At 33.1% G+C, this 13,910-nt stretch overlaps 1 long non-coding RNA gene across 1 annotated transcript; it reads left to right on the plus strand.

Annotated features, from left to right (window-relative positions):
* The first annotated feature begins 215 nt into the window (after window positions 1–215).
* Window positions 216–1,915, plus strand: LOC135642263 (uncharacterized). Its single transcript, XR_010497919.1, has 2 exons — window positions 216–769; window positions 1,385–1,915. It is a non-coding gene; the product is annotated as an uncharacterized LOC135642263 (long non-coding RNA).
* The last annotated feature ends 11,995 nt before the right edge of the window (window positions 1,916–13,910 follow it).

Below are 13,910 nucleotides of genomic sequence, written 5' to 3' on the forward strand. Positions count from 1 at the left end.
ACCATTTGCAAGACATTCTGTTGGACGTCAATTAAAGATGATGGATAAGCTAAAACATAAGCCAATCAAAAAGGACCGTACAGTTCCTGGTGGCCCATTCGTTATCTTCTTTCTCATAAAACGTGACACTTACGAAACCAAACCTGATTCAAGACTCTATAAATTGCTACACGAGGCTGCAGGCTCTCGCCATCCTCTCATCACTTGCATCCAGATCAGAATGGAGAACGTGATTTCGCAGCCACACGTTCCAGGTGATGAAGTGGTGATTCGCAAGTCTGCAAGCTACCATCCCACCGTTTGGGGTGATTACTTTATCTTACAGGCCCAGTCCTCCCCCAGTACACAGGCATGTATATACACATATATCTCACATATGTTAAGTTTTAGGCAAGAAACTCTCCGAGAACGAATGGTGTTAATGTTTCATTAACATGAAAAATGTGCGCTTGCTACTTTCTTTCGGTTTTGTTGGTTGAACAATTAATTGCTATGCTATGGAGGATGCAGGAGTGCGATGCAAGGATGCAAGAGAGAGCTGCAGAACTGATGGAGCAGGTAAGAAGCATGTTCAAGGACACTACCGACATCTTGCAAACTATGGACTTGGTCGATTCAATCCAGCTTCTCGGATTGAGTTATCACTTCGAGAAAGAAATAAGTGAAGCATTAAACCGAGTCCATGATGCCGATTTTAACGATCATGGTCTCTACGATACTGCTCTCCGGTTTCGCCTTCTGAGACAACAAGGGTATCATGTGACCCCTGGTAATATGCTCTTACGTTTCCTTGGAGTAGATGTATTTGTATGTTTTATTATGTTTGCAAAAGTAATTTGATTTGTATTTTAGAAATGATGGAGGATTTTTGTTTCAAGAAGACAACTTAATCAGCCCATCAGAAAAGAAGTCACTGAACAATCAATCCGATGGCTTCTAACAATATTAGCTGGTCATTTTGCTACGTAATTTCTTCTCAGTACATGAGTGACCTCACACTCTCAAACGTTTTGATCTCCTACACATATTTTTCAACTATATTAAAAAGATGTACTTTGTTATATATATATATATATATATATATATATATATATATGTACGTATACATCGTCTATAATTGTTACTGCCTTACTAGTATAGTAATTGTTTTCCCTTTTCATGACCCTGCAATCAGATAATACACATTTGTCACTGAAAGTTCCTATTGAAACCATCTTTGGCGTATATCATGATTTATATTTGACCTATATTTGGCATATTATAGAGATGAAATTACTATGTTCGATTTCAAGAGAATCAATGTCATTTTTTGTGAAATTGTTACAATAACGTAAATAAAATAAAACCACTTCAAGTATTTTCTCAAAACTTTATGAATCAACAGATGTTTTTAACAAGTTCAAAGATGAGGAAGGAAATTTAGTGTCCACCTTGAAGGATGATCCAAAGGGACTTTTAAGCTTATACAATGCGGCTTATCTACGGATACATGAGGAGACCATACTCGATGAAGCTATTTCCTTTACAAGGGACCAGATTGCGTCCATGTTAAGTGATCTCACACCACCGTTAGCAACGCAAGTGAGACTGTTCCTGGAGAGTCCTCTCTGTAGAAGAATGAAAAGGGTCTTGGCACGAAATTTCATCTCCATCTACCAAGACTGTGCGACACGAAATGATGCCTTACTAGAGCTGGCAAAGCTTGACTTCAATCTACTGCAATGTCTTCATCGCGACGAGATTAAGAGCATCTCCATGTAATTTCTTTCCTACAGTTAGATTGATTGAGAGTTCAGGTTGAGGAGTAAACTTGAATACGTAGAACACTGTCATTGTAGAAATGTTTGATTGTTTCCGTCTTTTTTTATCGATGTTTGGATTGACAATAACATTGTGGTTTGTGGATTGCATTGAAGATGGTGGAATGATTTATTCCTCTCCAAAAATCTAAGTTTTGCACGAGATCGAGTGGTGGAATGTTATTATTGGATGCTTACGGTGTACTTTGAACCTCACTATTCTCGTGCACGAGTGATTACCACCAAGGTGATGGCCATGACTTCCATCTTGGATGATATCTATGATCTCTATAGCACATTGGAGGAGAGTCAACTACTCACTGAAGCAATTCAAAGGTTTGGAAATCTCTTGTTTTTGGATAGCGTTTTTTTGTTTTATTATTGTCGAGAATGAGATATCTTATCTCAATTGATTAGAACAGCAGGTGCCATGACAAATATGCCACAATAGTTTGATTCTTTGTGGATAAAGCAAAACTAAGCTAATTGTGGGATGCCAAGGCTGTTCATCAGCTACCAGAGTATATGAAGGGCTATTTTCTGAAGCTAATCCATACCTTTGAAGAATTCAAAAATTTACTAGCACCCAGTGAGAAGTATCATTTATTTTATCTTAAGGAAGAGGTAATTTTTTTTATTTTAATGGATTTCAATTTAGATTAGTGTAATGAATTAATATTTGGTAAACAAGAAAAATCTGATTGCACGTTTCTTTTTTTTTTATCTACTCTACTAATTCGAAGTCGTGCTATACTTCTAAGTGTTTTTTGCCTTCTTATTTCTTACGCAACGTCACCGTTTCCTCATCTTTATCATAGATGAAAGGTTTATCAAGATCCTATCTCGAGGAAAACAAATGGGCTTTCAAACATTATGTGCCAAAATTAGAAGAACATATGCAAATCTCGCTCATCAGTTCAGCCTATCCTTTGCTTGTTTGTGCTTCTTTTGTTGGAATGGGGGAAGTAGCAACCTGCACCTGTGACTAGTATCTCTAACCAAAAACCTCGTACCACCCTTCCCCCTTTAATCATAAGGGTCGTTGTTTGATATACCTTTTACTTGAAGCCTGCATTTCTTAATAGTAACACTTATTCTGAGCATTACTTTAGTTCAAAGTTAATTCAAATTGGTACTTGGAATAAAAATAAAATCAGTGATACGTATGGTGCTATTATGTATGAGCAAATATCTAAGATTGGTATTCCTAAAATGCTGCATTTGGAAACTTGGCACTAATAAACGATCGACCACTAGAACAACATACTTTTTTCTTAGAGACCAGTATTTCCCCGTTGAACGAGAGGACCGGGTGAGCCCTTCAAGTTTCAAAGTCATTGCATGATTTTGACTCTGTTGTGACTGAGGAATTGCTCGGCCACATCTGGGAGCACTACAATATCCCAAGTGATAGGATCATAGAGTTTGTAACAACTGAAATTCTCTAAATAACCTAGCAAAATATATTTTTGACTTTTATCTTCTAATTTTGTTCTCTTTTCTTCTGGTATCTTAGCAAATGCAATAATTCCAAAAATTCTCAAATGATCAACTCTTGGTTTTTATAAGCTTCATGCTTCTTCTGGTGTAATGTTACCAATTTGTTTTGTCGGAAACCTGTTAAGCAAATAAATTACACAAGCAATAGCATCTCCTCAAAATTCTTTAGGAATTTTTCTTTCCTTTAACATGCATCAGACCATATTAAGGATAGTCATATTTTTTCTTTCTGAGACACCATTCTGTTGAGGTGTATATGACATAGTGAATTGATGTAGAATTCCATTATTTCTATAAAAAAATTAAATTTATTTGATATATATTCACTACCCCTATCTGTTCTTAAATATTTAATTTTATAATAACTTTATCTTTCAACCAAATCCTTAAATTCTTTGAATTTGCTTAAAACTTCTTTCTTTTATTTTAATATATAAACCTAAATTTTGCCACTATGATCATAAGTGAAGGCAAGAAAATATATGCTTCCTCCAAGTGATACTGGATTGATAGGGCCACAAATATCTAAGTGTACCGGATCAAGTCGATGCCAAGCTCTTTTTGTTATTCTGACTTTAAAATGCTTTCTTTCTAGCTTACCCATGACACATACTTCACATAATTTTGATGGGCGATCAATTTTTGGCATTCATGTTATCATATTATACTTCTCTAGAAGTTTCAAAGCCTCAAAATTTTAGTGCGCGTATCTAAGATGCTAAATGTAGAAATATCCTCAATATCAGCTTTAAAATAATTTGATTGATCAAAAATACTTAAATGCAGAGGAAACATTCTATTCTTTGTCATTTTCACATGTGATATCAATATTTTATTCTTGTCATGAATTGAGAGAGCTATATCTTTCATCTCAATATCATAACCTTTTTTTAAATAATTGTCCTAAGCTTAGAATATTATTTTTCATATCAGGAATATAATAAACATCTAAAATATATAATCCTTTGCTATTATTAAGTTCAAGAAGAATTTTACTTTTGCCTCTTACTGGTCTTTGAGATAAATCACCAAATATAATATTCCCGAAATAACTTATATTCATTTTTTAAAATAGCTCTTTGTTGCCATACATATGATTTAAAGCTCTTATATCTATATACCATGTCAAAGATCGATCATCTTTCAAATAATCATAACTCATTAGCAAAACTTGATTTTCATTCTTTTTTTTATTTCTCAACCAAATTTGTTAAGATTATAATAACATTCATAAGAGTAATGTTCATACCTTTTGTAAATATAGCATTGTATTTCAAACCTTTTAGAGTTTCTGTCACATCCATGGCGTTGACTACATCCTCAACCATAACCTCGGCCTCTTTAGCTAGAATTTTCTCTAGCATTTTCATTATTTGGAGATTCTTGATTGGTGTGATTTCTGCCTCCTCTTCCTCTTTGTCCTCGTCCTCTTCCTCTTTGAGAATTTGATTCATTAACTTGAAGGGAACCCATAAGTTCTTCTAAAGATATCTTTTTCAAATCTTTAGATTCTTCAATCGCAACAACAATAAAATCAAATTTTGAATCTAGAGATCTCAATATTATTTCTATTACTCTCTGATTATTTATGTGTTTACCATTTCATCTCATTTAATGAACAATGGAAATGATTTTTGAGAAGTAATCAGAAATAGTTTCAGAAGTACCTTGTTGTAATTTTTTAAACTCGGCACGTAAAACTTGTAAACGAAGTTTCTTTACCTTATCAATACCACTGAATGCTTTTTGAAACATTTCCCAAGCCTTCTTTGAAGTATTTATTGGAGCGATGATCTCGAACATCGTATCATCAAGCCCTTGGTAAATCGTGAGTAAAGTTTTTTTCTCCTTCTTCCTTTTTTCTTTGAGTTGTTTTCTTTCTTCTGCATTCATTGCTCCTTCTTTTGCTAGATTTGGTTTAGCAAATTCATCTTCTATAAACTCTCATACATCTTGGGAGCCTAGAAGAACCTTCATTTGGATGCACTATATGTCATAATTTTCTTTTATCAATCTGGAGATATAGAGTTAGATGGTACTTGAGGAAGAGGTAATAGCTTAACCTATACTCTAATACCAAATGTTAATCTTGATAGGAAGAATGGATAGAGTTATCAAACCAAGGAAGAGTAGGACAAGCTTCAATCTTCTATGATTTCAGAAACTATATATATCTTTCATGACCCAATATATAGGGTTTATATAGTCTTTAAAAATATATTATATTAATTATATTCAAGATGAATCATTCTTTTCAAAAAAATCCTTTCAAAAACTAATAACCAATTTGACATATTCTTTTATACAATCATTCTTTTATACAATTTGACATTTAATCTATTTTTCTTCAATACAATGAATCTTAATTTTGACGAAATAAATACTTGAACAAGTTTAATTCTAACAACTGTAATATCTTTTCTCTTAGGGGCTAATGCGTTTCCTTTTTCTAGTCCAAACATAACATGCGTCTCATGTCAGGCTGCAGTTCCAGATAACTTCCAAGTGGTGGAGCTGATCATCCACCACAGAGAAGGGAATAAGCACAGCCACATGTTCGCCGGAAGGCTTGAAACACGAGGACAGACTCATCGGCCGACTGATGGAAAAGCTCTCCATGAAATAGATTGTGGCACGAGACGTCCCATCATGTCCGCGGGGTTCGGAACATTCCATAAGCAGTCTTTAATATTTGGAGGTCCCATCATAGATATGAATTCCAATAATTTTCTTCGAATATATATTAAGAAAAATCCACCAACATGTTGTTTTTGCCTATTCATTTAAGCATAATTGGATAGATTTTCGAAAGAACTTTTTTTTAAAAACTTTTGTCAAAAAGAATATTTTATTTCTAGAATTTTTTTTAATTATATATATATATATATATATATATATATAATATATCTGGAATACTCTTAGGTTGATAGTCACCTACCAACAGATCGGTCAGAGCATTTGGCTATGCTGCAATTAAAGCACACAATACTGTAATAGCGGAAGGAATAGCAACTTGAAACCCTAAATTTTTTGCAGCGCAGGAGAGCTTAAGCAAGATATGGATATGCTCTGATTCTGCAGTCCTTAATAATGCTACTCTTTGTACGAGGCTGAAGGTTGTGGAGTTCAGCTTCATCCCCACACAACTTAACACTTCTGCTCACAATCATCTTTATTTTGGGAAGGCTGATGCGACAGCCTTATCCACCACAGCGAAGAGATAAGTCCAAATATACGTCCCATTTGATTTGAGGCTGCAGTAGTTACAGGTCACCCACCGTAATGAACTCCCGGAGCTGATTATCCACCACAGCGAAGAGATAAGCACAGCCACGTGTTCGCCGAAAGGCGTCAAATAGAAAAACAGACTCTTTAACAAAGACCTGACGCCCAAAACAACTCGTCGTCGGTTGATGGAAACATGTATTTATTTGAATTTGAGAAGTAAAATCCAACATGTTTTGAGTACAATTTTTCTAAATTAAGTAAAATCCAAATCTGATCTTCAAGTTAAATTCCAACATGTTTTCTTTTATTTAAATATGTTAAGTATAATTTAAGCTTATTTAAATTTGAGTCTATGATTTATGTCAGGAAAATGATCCCACGAGAGTCTTTTTTTTTTTATTTAAGTCTAACTAATTATTATTTGAATATTCAAATTAGATTTGAGTGCATATTATTTTTATTAAAATTCAATTTATCCCATTGCTAAATCACAATCGAGTTATATAATGTGATAGATTTATTTCTTTATAGGAAGTTAAATCATTATTAATGGACCAGTAGGAGGAACACAACCATAAACTCCCTCAATCCGATCCTCTCCCACGTATCCATCACAGTTTCATGGAGACTGATGGGGCTACTATCATCAAGAGAGTGGTTGAAATGTTATTCATGGACCACCACGAGGAATACGACCTGAGACTCCCTACGAAAAAACTGGACCCTATAGATTGCAGCCATTTTTCATTACAGGAAATTGACAGACGATTGATGGATGACAAGGAGGAGCATAGCCTCCACAAAGTGAACATACTGTTGCCATGGGAGTATACTTTGATTTGTGAATGACTTGAAGGTGGTGGAATGATTTATCTCCCTCAAAAAATCTCAATTTTGCTCGAGATAGATTGGTGGAATGCTACTTCTGGATCCTGGGGGTATTCTTTGAACTTTACTATTCTCGAGCACCAGTGATAACGACCAAGGTGATTGCCCTTATTTCAATTCTGGATGACATATACGATGTCTATAGCACAATGGAGGAGAGTCAACAACTCACTAAGGCAATTCAAAGGTTCGCAAATCTCATATTAATGGACAGATTACCTTTTACTATCATGGCTCAAAATATGATAACAAAAAGTGCCACTAATAATATCGCATAATAAAATAAAATATTGCATAATAATTTTACTCATCATGTATAGCAAAATAACATCTATGTTTATGTTATGTTTTTCTAAAGATAGTGAAACCAATACAGGTGGGACGCGAAGGGTGTTCATCAATTACTAGAGTACATGAAGGATTATTATCTAAATCTAATCCACACCTTTGAAGAGTTTGAAGATTTATTGACTTCTAGTGAGAAATATCGCATAACCTATCTAAAGGAAGCGATGAGTGATGAGATTATAATATTCTTCTTATTCTTCTTATTTTCACTTTTCAAATGTGATAGTATCGAACTTAGATTGTCCTACTCATAGACACTACTTATAAATTACAAACATTAAGGAATGGTTTTGTACAGATGAAAGATTTATCTGAAGATTATTTTGAGGAATCCAAATGGAGTGCTCAACATTGCATGCCAACTTTGGAAAAATATCTACCTATTTCCCTCGTAAGTTCAACATATCCTATACTCGAATGTGCTTCTTTCGTTGGAATGGGAGAAATAGCAACTAAGGAGAGATTTGAGTGAATTATTAGTTTCCCAAAGATTGTCCATGCTGCTGCAATAATTGGTCGTATCATGAATGACATTACTTCACATGAGGTATGGTCATAATATAATCTCCTGTATTTTCTATCATATAAACATTTTTCATAGTAAATTTTGCATTGATTTCTTTCATAGTAGAAATAGCATACCTTCTTCCATTATATGATATGGAATATAAATGAAATTTAATAGATAATCTCTAAAGGTTGTCTTCAATATTCCTTCTATTTATCACCTCAAAAGCATTTCATGTGTCACTCAATTGCATTATCAAAGTTTTGCTGAACTCCTTAAATCATACTATATTAAGAAATCTAGTACAAATGTTGGACAACACGACCAATGAATCACACTCGGCTATGTAGAGCTGATCCAGCTGATGGGGACATAGATTAATTGAATCATGCAAGCAATGTGGATGATGGGAAGGCTTATAATATTTTTTATTTTCTTCTGTAGAAATTAGATTGATGTGATAGTTAGAGAAAGGAGATTACACTGATGTAATTATACATGCATTGTCATTAGAGATAAAAGAAATCAAGATCAAATTGGCTACTATCTTCCGTGACAATCCCAACACGTTGTCCAACCAATCCAAAGGACAATCGTATAATGAATCACTTTCAATTAACATGCAGATCTACATGATCCAACTAATGCAATCATAGAAAAAATTAATTATGAGAAATTAATATAATTGTTTTACTTTGTAATACAGAATATTAGATGCCATTGTACATCCTTTCTATTTGTAGTAAAGTAAACCAAATCTCTATATATGATATTTAAATTCAATGAGATGTTTGGTATATAAAATTTTATATTAGTACTTGTTATGTTTTCTAAAATGGTATTAAAGTAGAATGGCTAATATCTTAATAATATTCTGATTTAATCATATTATGATTCTATGCCAAAATATATGTCTGGCTATAGAATATCTTAGATAATACTTTTGCTATATATATATATATATATATATATATATTCATTGATGATGCAGAGGTGTGATGCAAGGATGAAATAGAGAGCTGAAGAGCTGAGGGGGCAAGTAAAGAGCATGTTCAATCATACTACTTGGATTGGATTATCACTTTCAAACGGGAATAAGCGACGCATTAAGTCAAATCCATGATGCGGATATTAACAGCAAGGATATTCTGTGTCCCCAAGCAGTATTTGTATGTGTGATCCAAAACAATACGATCTTCTTTAATCATCTTTTTTTTAATTCACTCATAGACGTTGGCAGTACCAAAAATATTTTCTCCGGTAAAATAGACATAAAAATCACACACAAAAGTCATTGTATTGATTATTACGTAATCACTTAAAACGGTAAATTAATTTTGATAATATGACTGTATGTTTTTTTTCTCAAAACAAAAAATCTTATTTATTTCTGTAGTTGTCTTTAACAAGTTCAAAGATGAGGGAGGGAGTTTCATGTCTACCTTGGGGAGTGATGTGAAAGGACTGTTAAGCTTGTACAACGCAGCCTATCTTGGGACTCATGGGGAGATCATTCTTGATGAAGCCATCTCTTTTACGAGGAATTACCTAGTGTCTGCATCAGCCGATCTTAAACCACCATTAACAACGCAAGTGTCTCTCGACCTCGAGACACCTCTCCGTAGAAGATTTAAAGAGTTGCCATAATTTAATAGGAAAGACGCACAGAAAGAAGTGATTAATGGTTTCTGCTTTAGATTGACAGAAGGGAGTAGTAGCATTACTGCACACTCTTAGTTGAGACGATCAATGAGAGGTGGCGGTGCAAAAGTTTCCAACAAAAAATTTTAACCGAAGGCAACACGGGAAGCTTCCACAAACAATACAACTAGTCGACGTTAGGATCAACCATTCCAACTGAGAAGCAAGAAATGATAGGCAGACTTAGCAGAACAGACCCTCTTATTATCTAGCTTCTAAAACTAAAAATCATCATGTGATATATAGATTAACAATGAGATTAGAACCACCAAAGATCTATCACTAGCATGTATATTGCTGAAAGCATGCTTGAATGGACTACGAGAATCTAAAATATAGTTATCTTTGAAATATCAATAATAGAAATATCACCAACAAATTTAGTGAACTCTCCTCTTAAACGTTCAAGAGCGAGAAGAAACAAACCCGATTCTAGTTTTGCCTTAATAATTTTGAATATTCCAAAGATAAATCACAGCATATTTAGTTTTAACCATTTTATCTCATACACTATCAATGATGGAAAGATATTGGCCTTGTTGAGCTTGAAGTGTATATTTCATAAGAAAGGTTATCAGTCCCAAGACCTAGCATATCTAGAAAGAATATCCCTATCCCAATCCCATGATAGAATGTGCATACCCTTGGAAGAACCACAATTGACCAAGAAAGTATCTAGGATTGCTAATAATAATACTATTCAAAATATCATTATCCATCCAAGAGTCGCTTTAGCTGCATCTTGTGGTCCAAATCACTCATCTTGTGGTCATGCTATGTCATAGGGGCAATATTTGTTCCATATCAAATCGAAGTCAATGATTATTCACTAAGATTGCACCATATTTGTAGATAAATGACTTAGAGTGTCACCGTGACCAGGTCGGGAAATCCATTCAACCTTAACCTTCATACAGATTGATTACGGAGCATGCATCCGAGTCCACATTAGGACTTGAGGAGCATCCAAGTCTCTTCGTCAACCAACTTAGACCTTTGAAGTGCCCACAGTTAACATACTCATGTGGAGGATATCTGGTAGATAGTTGTCGATCTCTTATAGATCTTTTCAATGAAATCTCAGCTGATGGTGGAGGTGCTTGTTCAGTTGATTCAACATCATCAACCGTAGGAGCGTTATCACTAACATTCTCACCACAATCTTCTTGTTCATCACTCTCATGATCATCATGAACTACAAGTGAAGGAATTGGACCCAAACTCTAAGGAATATAAAGAAATGCTTTTAGCTTCTTAATATTATCACCATCATCAAACAATTGGTCTTCAAGAAACACATCTTTGCTTCTAATAATTTTCTTATTCATTGGATCTTAATCTGTACCCAAACTCTTCGTGACCATACCCCAATAAGATACATATTTTTGTCTTATTATCAAGTTGGACCTCTAATATTTAAGAATATGAACAAATGCTTTACACCCAAAGACTCTCAAGTGATGATAAAATATATCTTTTCCTTTCCATAGTCTCTTTGGAACATTAGCTTTCAAAGGAACTAATGAAGAAAAAGTTATCAAACCAACTGTAGTTCTCATAGCCTCCCCCAAAATGACTTATGTAACTTGGCATGGGAAATCATACATCTAATCATTTCTTCAATAGTTCTATTCATCATTTCTATCATATCATTCTGTTGAGGAGTTTTAGGAACTATTTTCTCAAGCCTGGTACTATAGAACCTACAATAATTCTCAAAAGGACTCTTGTACTCGCCACCATTATCTGCTCAAACATACTTTAACTTTATACCGGTTTCTCTTTCAGCACTAATATGAAACTCTTTGAAAACATCGAGTACATGGTTTTTATATTTCAAAGCAAAAGCCCAAACATTTCTAGAATGATCATCAATGATAATAAAATAAAAAGCACTTCCAAGAGTTCTAGTTTGCAAAGTAAATAATAATCACAAGATTCATATCAATAACATCTGATCTTCTATATGATAGATATGTATCAAGGACAACTTTATGCATTTTTCCAACTAAGTAATAATCATAAGATTTAAGATATGTACCTTGCAACTCTGATAAGAACTGCTTTTTAGTAAAAGTTTAAAGTCCCTTCTCACTGATATGACTAAGCTTCTTATGGCAAAAATCTATACTTTCATCCTTATGAATTGCATTAATATCTCATTTATGTAGCTTAGCTTCCATGACATAAAAAGAGTTTAGTTTCTTTCCACTCATACAATTAAAGAACCTTTAGTGAGTTTTCATTTACTTTCATCAAAATAATGTGTAAATCACTTATCATCAAGTTTACTTATAAATATAAAGTTAAGATGAATATCTGGAACACATAATATCTTTGAGTATAAATTTGCTCATAATAAATATTTTCAATATTCACAATCTTAGATGTACCACTGTTTTCCATTCTGACATTACCAAAATCACTAACAGTATAACATATGAAGAAATCACTATGAGAAGTAACATGAAATGAAGTACTAGAGTCAATTATCCAATTACTGTCCAGAAATATAAGAATGATACAATCGTCATCACAGACAATAATGATATCACATTCAATAGCAACTATATTAGTCTTTTTCTTATTTTTCTTCCTTTCATTTTGTTCCTCGTTTCCAAAACCTACACTTATTCTTCATGTGACCTGACCTTTTATAGTGGAAACATTTGATATCTCTTCTAGACTTGAATCTTTTTCTATAACTATATGGATTTCTGCTATAACTCTTTTCACGTCTTTCTTATTTTTTTATAAACAAATGCATCAAAAGAAATTTTTTTTTGATCTTTCATTCTAGCATTTTTATTTAGTAAATTATTTTTAACTATATCTATAGTTAGAATTCCCTCTGGTGTGGAGTTATAAATTGTCACTAGATATGTTTTCAAACTTTTTGGTGAAGAGTTAAGAAATAATAACTCTTGTGTTTTATCATCTATATTCATATTCATTTTCACAGCTAACAGCTTATTTGTAAAACTCTAAAATAGACTTATGTGCTCAACAATGTTACCACCATCTTTATACTTCAAATATATAAGTGTTATGAGAAGAGAAATTCTATTTTTATTTATTTTTTGAAAATATTTTCTAAAACAATTTTCTTATAAAATAATCTTTTAGCAATTTTATGATGATCATTCTTGAATAACTAAAAAGAGGTGGATCGGAATTGGCTCTTTGGAAGTATTGTTTGGGGTCGTTTATCAGTAAAACCGAATCCTTACTTAATTCCTAAATATGAGTTAATTTTTTTTCTTTTTTATTTCTCAATTAATTTTTTTAAAAATATTTTCTGTTCAGTCTGTTGAAAGTGGTCCAATCAAGTTTTTTCGCTTGCATTCTCATACAAGGTATATTACTGATAGAATTTAGACGTGGATGGAACACTCATTAATCTCACACAAGAGAGAGAAAGAATATTAAAATACTGATTATGTAGCTACAAATTTATTTTTTAAAATTTAAAATTTATATTTTATTCATATAAGTTATGTTGTTTTCGTAATCGGAGACACTTATATTTCACTATTATTCTAATTAGTTTATGTATAAAACTATATTTTCTTTTTACATAATATATCGGATAAAATGTGTCACTCACCTAAATGGAAGAGTCCAATTTTTACGATCACAAATCATTGGGAAGCTGCTGTCAAGAAGGAAGACCTACACATTCTCAATCCCTTTCATTCTCAATTCCACCACCAAATGTCAGGAGTTACGTTATAGCCTAATATATACTAAAATGATTTTAAAATTTTGAAATTTATGTTTTGCTTGCATTTTTGTTTGTCGGTGATGTTTTGCTTGCAATTTTGTTTAGCTCTAAATCTTATGCTAATATTACTTCAATTCCTCAACTCTAATATGGGGGAATTGATTCCCAATCCTCTTCTTTTAAATACAACATGTCTTGAGACTCTTGGAATATG

The sequence above is a fragment of the Musa acuminata genome, chromosome BXJ3-7 (genome assembly GCF_036884655.1).
Source record: "Musa acuminata AAA Group cultivar baxijiao chromosome BXJ3-7, Cavendish_Baxijiao_AAA, whole genome shotgun sequence".
Taxonomy (NCBI): Eukaryota; Viridiplantae; Streptophyta; class Magnoliopsida; order Zingiberales; family Musaceae; genus Musa; species Musa acuminata.